This window comes from Mobula birostris, chromosome 15 (genome assembly GCF_030028105.1).
Source record: "Mobula birostris isolate sMobBir1 chromosome 15, sMobBir1.hap1, whole genome shotgun sequence".
Lineage (NCBI taxonomy): Eukaryota > Metazoa > Chordata > Chondrichthyes > Myliobatiformes > Myliobatidae > Mobula > Mobula birostris.
Genome location: NC_092384.1, coordinates 27,821,802 through 27,834,035, shown reverse-complemented (window position 1 = coordinate 27,834,035; position 12,234 = coordinate 27,821,802). Strand labels below are relative to the sequence as shown.

General features: G+C 42.4%; 1 protein-coding gene across 4 annotated transcripts in view; it reads left to right on the top strand.

The window, feature by feature from the left end:
- Window positions 1-12,234, top strand: part of ripor1 (RHO family interacting cell polarization regulator 1) — a 314,393-nt gene that overhangs the window by 164,085 nt on the left and 138,074 nt on the right. The window contains exon 1 of one of the 4 annotated variants that reach the window (XM_072279515.1): window positions 9,595-9,714. The exons of 2 other annotated variants lie outside the window; for them this stretch is intronic. The gene's annotated coding sequence lies outside the window, so the exon portion shown is untranslated. Of the gene's footprint in view, window positions 1-9,594; window positions 9,764-12,234 lie in introns of those variants that run through there. One more of the 4 variants, XM_072279517.1, reaches the window with a different exon arrangement.

Genomic DNA, 12,234 nt, shown 5'->3' with positions numbered 1-12,234 from the left:
CAATGCATGACAAGAATATGGGCATGCAATCTGTGGTCATTGTATGCTAGCTGTAGAATACATTGTATCCAGGCCTGCAAGTTCTCAGTGAAGTGGTGAATGAGAAAATACTGGAGTGCTGTAGATGTGAAAGCCTCTTGGCACTTGCCCTCACACAGAAATTTTGAATTTAAAGTCATTAATAGGCGAAATTCTGTTACATTGGCCATTGCTTCTCGGGGCTATGGGCTTTCCCTGATGCTGTGCAACTGCTTCAGTACAGCAGCATGTCCCTGATACTGAAGCTGCCGTGAGTGTTTTTGTACAGCACAGTAAAGGCCATTCAGCCTACAATGTTGTGCTGACCTTTAATCTACTCCCAAGATCCATCTGAATTTTCCCTCTCACACAGCCCTCCATTTCTCTTTCTTCTATGTGCCTATCTAAGAGTGTCTTAAATGTCCCTTATGCATCTGCCTCTGCGACCAACCCCAGCAGTGCGATCCGTGCATTTATCACTCTTTGCATTTTAAAAAAATAAGACCTGCCTTTGACATCATCCCCTCCCCCCATGCTTTCCTCCAATTACTTTAAAATTATGCTGTTGTTGCCCTGGGAAACAGTCTCTTTATCTATGCCTCTTATCGTCTTATACACCTCTATCAAATCACCTCTAATCTTCCATTGCTCCAGAAAGAAAAGGCATAGCTGCTCAGCCTTTCCTCATAAGACATACACTCTAATCCAGGCAGCAACTGGTACCTCTCCTCTGCATCCTCTCTAAAGCTTGTGTATCCTTCCCAGAATGAGGGGACCTGAGCTACACACAGTACTCCACGTGCAGTCTAACCGGTGTTTTATTTAGCTGCAGCATTATCTCATGGCTCTTGAACTCAGTCCCTTGACTAATGAAAGCCACACACCATGCACCTTCGTTGAAAACAGCTTTGCAGAAACGCTTTCCAGATTTTTTTGTTGTAAACAAAAGATGTGGCTTAAAAGCTGAAATGGGTTTTGGTGGCAGGGTGGGGGGAGGTGGTGGACCCAGGCTTATGTTTATTCCTCATCAATGAAACGTTAGGACTGTGCCAGATGGACATCACTTGTCACTGTAAAGCAGCTTTGGCGTTATTGTCATTGGCGTGCTTATGTCACTGGCTCTGGAGTGTTTCTCCGGAAGGTTCTCTTGAGGTTGGCACTAGCCACATGCTTTGCAATTGTCAGAGTACTCCACAACCTTCTTTATAAAAGAAACCTTTTATACCTTCGTTATAAAAGGAACTGGTGGTCGTAAAGTTTGAATTTGGAGAAACTTTTGTTTATGCCACTGATTCCAGCTCCCTCATCCAAGAGGCAGACTCTCACAAAGAAGTCCTTGATGTGTTTCCAAGCCTTTTATCCAAGTGATTTGAAAATAAAACCACAGGAAAAAACATGTTATGTCTTCAGTTCTGCTGTGTTTGCAAGCCACTTGGATTCAGGATTTATACTGTGGGTTTGTACCGTGGGTTTTGGGGATCATCTGGTGGTATGATGGTCATCATACTGATGCTCAAGAAGAGCGTGGTAACCTGCCTCAACGACTCGCCCAGTGGCACTCACATCCACACTGATGAAGTGTTTTGAGAGGATAGTGTTGAAGCATATCAGTTCCTGTCCGAGTGGTGACCTGGACCACCTTCAATTCGCCTACCAAAGCAACAGGTCTACAGCAGATGCCATCTCGTTGGCTCTTCACATGACTTTTGAACATTTGGACAGCAAAAATGCATACATCTGGATGTTCTTTATCGATTACAGCTCGGCATTTAACACAATCATCCCCTCCAAACTAATTAGTAAACTGCAAGACCTGGGCCTCAATACCCCCTTGTGGAATTGGATCCTGGGCTTCCTCACTTGTCAACCCGATCAGTTGGATTGGCAAAAACATGTCCTTCACAATCTCCATCAGCACGGAAGCACCATAGGTATGTGTGCTTAGCCCCCTGCTCTGCTCGCATTACACCTATGACTCTGCGGCTAAGTACAGTACCAACATGTTATTCAGGTTTGCTGACGACACCACTGTTGTGGGTGTATCAAAGGTGGTGATGAATCAGCATACAGGAGGGAGATTGAAAATGTGGCTGAGTGGTGTAATAACAACACCTTTTTGCTCAAAGCTAACAAGACCATGGAACTGATTGTAAACTTCAAAAGAGTGGAAACCTGAGGTCCATGATCCAGTACTCTCAGAGATGGAGAGGATTAGTAACTTTTATTTCTTGTGTGTCATAATCCCAGAGGACCTACCTGAAACGTCAACTGTACTCTTTTCCATAGATGCTGCCTGGCCTGCTGAGTTCCTCCAGCATCTTGTGGTGTCACTTGGATTTCCAGCACTTGCAGGTTTTCTCTTGTTGGCAAATTTCTATATACGTGTGGCAGAAAGTGTGCTGACTGGTTGCATTATGGCCTGGTATTCGAACACTAATGTCTTTGAAAGGAAACTCCTACAAAAGGTGGTGGATTTGGCCCAGTACATCACGGGTAAAACCTTCCCCAACCACTGAGCACATCTACATGGAATGATGCCATAGAAAAGCAGCATCCATCGTCAAAGATCCTCACCACCCAGGCCAGGCTCTTTTCTCATTGCTACCATCAGGTAGAAGGTACAAGGGCCTCAGAACTCACACCATCAGGTTCAAGAACAGTTACTACCCCTCAACCATCAGGCTGTTGAACAAAAGGGGACAACTACACTTATTCAACTTCTGGTGTTCCCACAGTCAATGGTCTCATTCTAAGGATTCTTGTTTTTTCATGCTCGTTATTTGTTGCTTTTTATTGATATTTACATTTGCACCGTGTGTTGTCCATTGTTCCTGTTTACAGTTACTGTTCTACATAGCAATATGCCCGCAGAAAGGGAATCTCAGGGTTGTGTATGGTGACATGTATGTACTCTGATAATAAATTTAACTTTGAGCTTTGACGGTCTTGTGTGATCTGAACTAGAAGTGTGTCAGTAAAGACTCTGTTCCTTTATGTTCTTCCCCAAATCTTCCACTGAAAGAAATGACAAGTTCAGACTTTGCTGATAAGCAAGGCAATGTGACTGATTGAAGTCACTGACTAGGTGGTGAATATGGACAAGATCAGCCTAGCCTCAGATTAAAATTGGGTATAGTGTGAGAAAACCTTGGTAATTGTTTGTCTATGGATGGTCTCTTTGAATAATATAATTGTTGCAGATGAAGGGCCGGTTTGTTATTGGAAACTACTGTCAGAAGTATATGTGACTGATTTTTCTCTTGTCCGATAAAGCTTGTCATTGAAGTATTTATCACATGTACGCAGAAACGTACAGTGAAATGTGTCATTTGCATTAACAACCCAGGGATGTGCTGGGGGCCGCCAGCAAGTGTCACCCCACATTCTGATGCCAACATAGCATGCTCTCAATGTTTGGCAGAACAACACAAAACAACAGAACATACCAGGCAACAACAGTGAAACAAACCTCGATCCTCCTTCCCTCCCGCCCATCCACCCATGCACATACACAGCTTTCTAACTCCAGGAAAGGCAGTCTTTAGTCTCCAGCAGACTTGTGGATTCACAGACATGGGCCCCATCTTCAGAGAATTGCAGAGTTGGGGTTATGGCTGTAAGGACTTGAGTGGTCTTGCGAGCGACTTTCGGGCTTCAATCTGAAGTGCAAGTGGCAGTTTTTAAAAATATCTGTAGTATTGAAACCTGTAAAGCATTGTTCCCATCTGTCTGGGAATGGAAAAGTGTCTCTGGTTCTCTTGAAATCAATTTGAAAGTTATGTTTTGAAGCTTTGCAGGTGGCCATGAGGTAAAACACTCTTGATTTTGATTACCAGTGTTTGTTCTCTGTGGAATAGTTTGGATGCAGTTATGTCTTTGAGAACAATAGTACTTTTCTCTATGTTCTCATGGGTCTAGTACATTATTCAGTCAATTCCAAGTTGTGTATTAGCTCAGTCAAGATGTACTGTGTATTAAGATTTCTTCTAGGTTTAAGTTGGAGAGAACTTTTTAGGTATAGTGTGAAAATACTACATGTTTTGTCTTTGAAAGATTATTTTATTATGCCCTCATTTGCTAAAGTTCAAACTGAGGCAATGCAACTTCTGTGGATGTTGGTTATTTATATTTTTTTTAGATGGAAAAAATGGGATTAACACAAACAGCACCTCCCCATTTTATCAAACATTTAATTTGGAACTACTGAAGTTCAAATTTAATTGTCATTCAATCATTCATATGTATACAGTTAAATGAAACAGAGTTCCGCTGGGGCCAAGGTGCAAAACACAGTGCATACAGCACATAGCACATACAGTTACGATAGCACCTACAGTCACAAAACACAATGTTAGCACAGTTCCTCATCTCACATTGGTTCAGCAGGCGAAGGTAAAACAGCTTGGCTTGCGCTGGGTCAGCCGCAGGCAACTCAGCTTGTCTTTCATGGAGTGAACACTGGAGAGCAGCACCAATGGGAGGGGCAGCCCCCAGCCCAGCACTGATTCCACTGTGCCCGCCGCGCCTCAGTTCCCTCCCACACCGCCTCCAGTGCCTCTACCCTGGGTGGCTGTAAAAGGCAGCGTCACAGCTTGAGGGCCTGGTTTGCGCACAGCAGTGGCCATGCAACTCCCCCGCCACTGGTGTTTCCAATGAACCAGACTCAACATTATTTTATAGTACCAATATCCAGCAGGTCTGGCGATCACAAGAAAAATGTTATTGCACATTTGCACTGTTTGTTGGACCCGGAGAGGTCGCTGTGACCAAGCACTCACCATCTTGCCAGAAGATGGACCTCCCGGTAGAAAGCTGTGTGCTCTCTGGTCCTGATCCATCCTTTTAAACTTTTTAACTTTGCCTCCAACTTTCACCCTGCCCTCAAGTTTACCTGGTCCATTTCCGACACCTCCCTCCCCTTTCTAGATCTTTCTGTCTCTGTCTCTGGAGACAGCTTATCCACTGATGTCTACTATAAGCCTACTGACTCTCACAGCTATCTGGACTATTCCTCTTCTCACCCTGTCTCTTGCAAAAACGCCATCCCCTTCTCGCAATTCCTCCGTCTCCGCCGCATCTGCCCTCAGGATGAGGCTTTTCATTCCAGGACGAGGGAGATGTCTTCCTTTTTTAAAGAAAGGGGCTTCCCTTCCTCCACTATCAACTCTGCTCTTAAACGCATCTCCCCCATTTCACGTACATCTGCTCTCACTCCATCCTCCCGCCACCTCACTAGGAATAGGGTTCCCCTGGTCCTCACCTACCACCCCACCAGCCTCCGGGTCCAACATATTATTCTCCGTAACTTCCGCCACCTCCAACGGGATCCCACCACTAAGCACATCTTTCCCTCCCCTCCTCTCTCTGCATTCTGCAGGGATCGCTCCCTACACAACTCCCTTGTCCATTCGTCCCCCCATCCCTCCCCACTGATCTCCCTCCTGGCACTTATCCGTGTAAGCGGAACAAGTGCTACACATGCCCTTACACTTCCTCCCTTACCACCATTCAGGGCCCCAAACAGTCCTTCCAGGTGAGGCAACACTTCACCTGTGAGTCGACTGGGGTGATATACTGCGTCCGGTGCTCCCGATGTGGCCTTTTATATATTGGCGAGACCCGACGCAGACTGGGAGACCGCTTTGCTGAACACCTACGCTCTGTCCGTCAGAGAAAGCAGGATCTCCCAGTGGCCACACATTTTAATTCCACATCCCATTCCCATTCTGACATGTCTATCCACGACCTCCTCTACTGTAAAGATGAAGCCACACTCAGGTTGGAGGAGCAACACCTTATATTCCGTCTGGGTAGCCTCCAACCTGATGGCATGAACATCGACTTCTCTAACTTCTGCTAGGCCCCACCTCCCCCTCGTACCCCATCTGTTACTTATTTTTATGCACACATTCTTTCTCTCACTCTCCTTTTTCTCCCTCTGTCCCTCTGAATATACCTCTTGCCCATCCTCTGGGTCCTTCCCCCTCGTCTTTCTTCCTGGACCTCCTGTCCCATGATCCTCTCGTATCCCCTTTTGCCTATCACCTGTCCAGCTGTTGGCTCCATCCCTCCCCCTGCTGTCTTCTCCTATCATTTTGGATCTCCCCCTCCCCCTCCAACTTTCAAATCCCTTACTCACTCTTCCTTCAGTTAGTCCTGATGAAGGGTCTCGGCCTGAAACGTCGACTGCACCTCTTCCTAGAGATGCTGTCTGGCCTGCTGCGTTCACCAGCAACTTTGATGTGTGTTGTCCATCCTTTTAAAGTTTGTTGGAGTGCTCTATTGTTTATCTTTTAGGTTGAGTGCAGTTTGTGTATTATCTGACATGGTAAACTTGGTGCTGTCAGTGCTGTGGAAGGTCAGCAGAAATGGACTGCTTTATGTGTGTATGTAAGTGTAATTTTAGGCACAGGTGAGTGTGGAGATTGAGCATTCCGAACCTCATTCTCAATGTAATGTGAATCTGTCTTATTTTCATCTCTGAAAATCCACAAAGGATTTGGTTTCAATACTTAAAATTCCCTTCAGTAAGTTTGTTTTTTTTTCATAAAGTTGCTTGGGGATTTCTTTGCCTTTTGTTTTTAATCCTCTGCCTCTGCACTTAGATTGTACTCCACTTAGAGCTGTCATATCTGATCATCAAAGTGCTTTGAACTGCACTTAGTTCTGCAGTTTCAATGGATATTTGTGGTCAGATCTGTAATACTATTTGGCTTTTTCTTGGTATAATGTAGCAAATGTTTGGGCTAGGAAATTTATTTTTATTCCTATATAACTGCGGCTTTTGCCGATAATGTACAACAAAATCAACGCAATACCTTATCCTAAAAATCATTTGGAGTTTGATGTCTGTCATTCTGCCCTGGATTCCAAAGGAGCATTCAGAAAACCGTTGTGTTCCTGTATCCTACACTCTCGATTACGCTCATTTGGTTCATACTTCTGCCTCTGATTTTTCCCTTTGCACCCCACACTTCTCCCGGGTTCTGAGGATCTAGTGCAGCTTTGGTTGTCTAATTTGGAAATGCTATAATTGGTTTATATTTACATTGTAGTCTGTGTGTGATCTGGGAACCTGGGGAGATGTGCATTACTTTTGTAGGTTGCAGATAGATCATGTTAGTGACAAATGCACTACAATGAAGGCAAAGTGGCTTTCTACTCAGCTGTACATAAAAGGAAGGAAGGAAGGATGTGGAATGCACGACAGAGACTTAAGCTTTTTCTTTTCAGTGAGGAGGTAGCCATTTGTCAAGAAATGGATCTGAACCTGCTGAGGCAGAGTGCATTTTTACATCCTAGCATACTGTACTTCATAGTGGAGAGTAGAGAGGACTAAAGGTCAGCTTGATTTGTCACATGTACATCGAAACATACAGTGAATTGCATCGTTTTGCGTCAACGACCAACACAGTCCGAGGATGCACCCTTTTACTATTGTCAAATGTTGTGCATTGAGCAAAAATTGGGTTCTTCCCCAAGAAGTGAAAAAAAATTCTGAGAAACAATTTCTATGTTTCCACTTCCTGCCTGCAATTCTCTCCCCCCTCCCCCCCCCCCCACCACCACCTGCAGCTGGGTGCACGGTAATTTGAAAAAGTAACATTAATTCAGTGGTTGGGCTGCTGTGTAAAATCCTGCACAAGTGAGGATGGGCCAATGAAAAGGCAGTCACAGAGTGGAGGAGGAGGAAGGCTTGTAAAAGTTACATCATAACTTTGCATGTTCTACAGAAAAAGGGTGCTCCAGATTAGTACAGAATCCTCCTTGAAATCTGACAGGTATCACAGATGATCTCCATCGTTTTGTATAATAAAGAATACAGGGCTCCGAATTTCAATGAAATCACTTTGTGTTTAATTAAAGTTCTCCAGGTTTTTTCCCCCCTGGCTGTGGTAAGAGTTTCCTTGTATATTTAATTGTAAAATATTATCAATTCAACATCTGCCTGAGATTTTTGCAGATGTGCTGATGACTTTGCAGGAACCCATGGTGCTGTTTGGTAGTGTATCAGTTAGCATAACGCCATGACAGTGCCATCCTAAGATTAGGGTTCAATTCCAGATTGGGGCAGAATCCCCCTTGAAATCTGATGGGTACTACAGATGATTTCCATTACCTTGTATAATAAAGAATATACTACTACAAATTACAGTGAAATCACATTGGTATTTGTTTAATTATTTCCTTTGTTTCCCTGTATATACATAAAATGTAGTCCTTTTAACTCTATATCTTCAAATTGGTATTCCAGGCAAGCAGCAACATTTTCAAATACTTCATTGAAATCATGTGCTCAGAGCGACTAGGTACTTACATAAGTACTTGTTTGTTGTGTATCAAATTTAAATTGAGACTGAAGGTATAATTATGATGGAGATACAGAAGCCTGAAGTGGTCTAGGAACAGCTTCTTCCCCTCTGCCATCCAATTTCTGAATGGATATTGAACCCATGAACACTACCTTACTATTTTTTTAAGAAGTTTGATTTTTTGCGTTATTTGCTTTTAGTTTAACTACAGTACTTTATATACATATATATTTTAAATCATTTTTTTTCTATACTTATCATGTATTGAATTGTACTGCTGCAAAGTTAACAAATTCCACGACGTGCCGATGATGTGATTCTGATTCTGAAATCACCTATGGGTTTAGGTCAAGGAATGGGGTTGTTGGGAAATTTCTAATCTTGAGACATCCTGGCCTCTGCCTTTGAATCTGCCTCTGGCCCTTCTCCTCCTCCTCCTTGTCACTAGACCAGAATGGTTCAATGGAAATGTTAGTGCAGGAGTCTTTGGGACATATAACTTGGCATTCATGCTTTCATTTTGTTACAAATTATCCTGACATGTCTTTTTAATGTGATAGTGATCCTAGTGACTCAGTAACTGCTGTTAATGCAACAGGTCAAATTTATTTAAATCCAATAATCAGACTTGTAAATTACTATAATGAATGCTGCCTTAAAATGACTCACTTAAAGTGAGTCAGTTTGAAGCAGTGCTCACTAAGTGCTGGAGGAGCTCAGCTGTGAGTCAGTTTGAGCTCTTGGAATGAAATAACTATTTTGAGCAGCACTTGTGCTCATGTGGGACAGTACTGGGGCATGTTGGTTTAATGGTAGAGGGCTTTCTGAATTGGTGTTTCTTGGTTGCTAGGGTGATGAATAATGACGACAAGTGAAAATAAGAGACCTGTAACAGCTATAACCTATGAATCCTGAAAGGCCCTTTTAAAATTATGATAATTCACATGAGTAACGAGCAGCAATTGCTCTTGGAGGGTCTGAGAATATAATTGGATTTGATTTATCTTCCTTCAGTCCCCTCTAAAGCTCTTTATCGTTTACTGGTCACGCCAGCTTTTGAGCTTGTGAATCTTTCAGCATTATACTGCAGAAATGATCTGAAGAACGACGTAGCCGCTTTATTTAAATTTTCTTTAAGCCTACCCTCAGACTAGGCAGTGTGGTCTTGTTCCATCCCTGTGGGTGTTTTACACAATAAAACCATGTTTCACTCATGATTCTTGGGAGCAGCAGGAAATGCATGATGTCAGTGTTTTTGTGTGGGAAGGATCCCAAAAGCTTCAAGATTTGAGTTTCATTCCTGTTCTGAGTGGTCAAACTACAAGCTAGAGCTGAATCATGTTGATTTAGACACAAAAGCTGTGCTGTCTTTGTGGAAGTGAAGGTAAATGCTGTTTTCATTGAATTGGTGCACTGCATTCTAAGCTGATACGGTGAGTAAATATAGATTAGAGAGTCTTATATGATAATGGTGAAAGGTAGAAGGTCTCGTTGGCTGGCTAGATTGAGCTCCAGGTTTGTTTCTGTAGAGTTTAACACACCAGGTTGTTTTAGTACTCTAGTGGGCTGACTACACTCCTGCATTGTGCCCCTTCTCCTGCTTCAGGGCTTCTCAAATTCTTTTCTTATCTGCAGTAAACATTGCGACCTGTGCCATTAAGTTAACAAATACCATATCCTTTTGTGAAGCCAAATAAGGCTTTCAGAGTCATTGAATCTGTGAGCTTGGAAACAGTCTGGAATTTTAATGAGTTTAAATGATTTGGAGAAAATGCCGTTATTTCGTATTGGAAAGGTTTAGATTGGTAAATCACTTCACTGCAAGAAGCGAAATCTTTGAGATAATCTGCTCCCACAGAATTGAAGCACATAATGTCTTTACTAAAATGCAGACAGAACACGGCAGCATTTGCTTCCTTTAACCAGCTGTTGCTCATCTGATGTGTGGTAATAAATAGTTGGGCAGTTACTTTGCATAATTGGAGTTCCTAAATTAGACAGCTTTTTTAAAAAAAAGTATTTTCTGTTTCTATTTCCTCCCTTTGTGTTTGAGGACCTGACCTGAATACGTAGATCATCCTGCATTTTATTCCTATAGAATTAATCTGGTGATGATTTGTATGTGATCTTTGCCCGTGAGTGTCAACAAGCTGTTTGTGATTGGACCTGCTCTTGCTAAAACCAAGTCTGTTGTAGTTGATGTTACACAAGACTTTGTTTCCCCAAAGGTCATCGGTCAGCAAGCAGAACTGATTGCCTTGGATCTTTTCCTTTTGTTGTCTTAACCAAAAGTTGCCAAATGTAACATCACATCCCGTAACTCAGCATAAACCGGGCATTGTACTGCACAACCAGAGTTAGACTCACAGAGCAGTGTACATGCATATAAATAATCTCTCTTAAAAATACATGTGTTGTCTCTCCTTGCTGAAGAAAAGCCCATGAACTTCATTGAGAACAGCATGCTGTAGTTGGTCACAGATATGATCATACAGTTGGGAGCTTGTTTGTTTTCTGGGTTTATTTGGTCTGTTTGAGCTCAGAGAATAAGGAATAATTAGTTTCCTAACAATTTTTTAAAATATTGTTTGAAGATTAGGTGAAACTAACCTGAGACTAATGAAGAGTTTCTCTGGTAAAGCACTGAGGATAATTGCTTCTTAATTTTCTGATGCATCTGTGTATGATAAACAAGATACAGAACTGAAAAATAGAGAAGATGGTTTCTGTTTTTTTTCATTGTCTGTGAAGATTTGGCGACTCAGGATAGATGCATGAGATCCAGCCACTTGTCAGCAACTGGGCTTTGAGAGGGCAAAACGAAGTAAAATGTACAGCATTCTACCATATGTAGCTCTGATCAGTGTGTTGTATAAAGGATGAAAATCTACCAGAGAGGAGGCAGAGACCATGAGACATCGTGTCTGCTCCGCCATTTCATCAGGGTTGATTTATTGTCCCTCTCAACCCAATTAATCTCCCCAAAATTTATGATCCTCCATCCCATAACTTTCGACACCACTTTAAATATACACAGTGACTTGGACTCCATAGTTATCTGTGGAGAAGGCAGGAGAATGGGATTGAGAGGGATAATAAATCAGCCATGATGGAGCAGACTCGGTGGGTCAAATGGCTTAATTCTACTCCTGTGTCTTACACTGGCTCCTTAAGTTCGTCATAGCCCAGGTTGTTAAAACCTGTAGGCTTTGGGATTTTTTTGCTGCGTTTGTCAGAACATCGTAAGGTTGTTTAGATTAAAAATGGAGTGTAAAGTCTGACTACTGTCAGCAAATTCGGAATCATTCTAGTTTCAGTGCAGCGTGACTTTTTTTTGTGAAGAATGTTGTTCTCGAGGCCCAAAGGTTCCCCTTGGGTTGGGGTGTACTTGTGCTATTTTCACTCTCATACTTCCTTTTTTAAAACACAGCTCTCCCACTTAAAGTTCCACTTGTAGAAAGTATTTTTAAATTTGAGTAACAGCACATTTGACTAAATCTCTCTGCATGTGTATGTGCTTATTAATTCTTTGCCTTACATGGAGTGCTGTAGCTTGATGAGAATGAAGTTAATGCTATTTTAGTCCTACTCTGCACTTTATGTTTATACTGTCCTCTGAAGAACAATGTGCTGTTTACCAACTTGTGTCATCTCAAGGTCAGATTGTTTCCTTCAGACAAGTAGAGCTGTCTTTAAACTCTATGGGTAGTGGCTATTTAATTGCAACCAACAATGTACAAAGTAGATTCTGCACAGTGCACCTTTTGGATATTTCTGGAAACACTAGTGTGATAATAATGTTTGATTGCAACCTGTTTTTCTTTGGTACAACACCCACACAACACTGAAGGAATTTAGCAGGTCAGGCAGCACCTGTGGAGGGAAATGGTAGTTCCCCAAACTG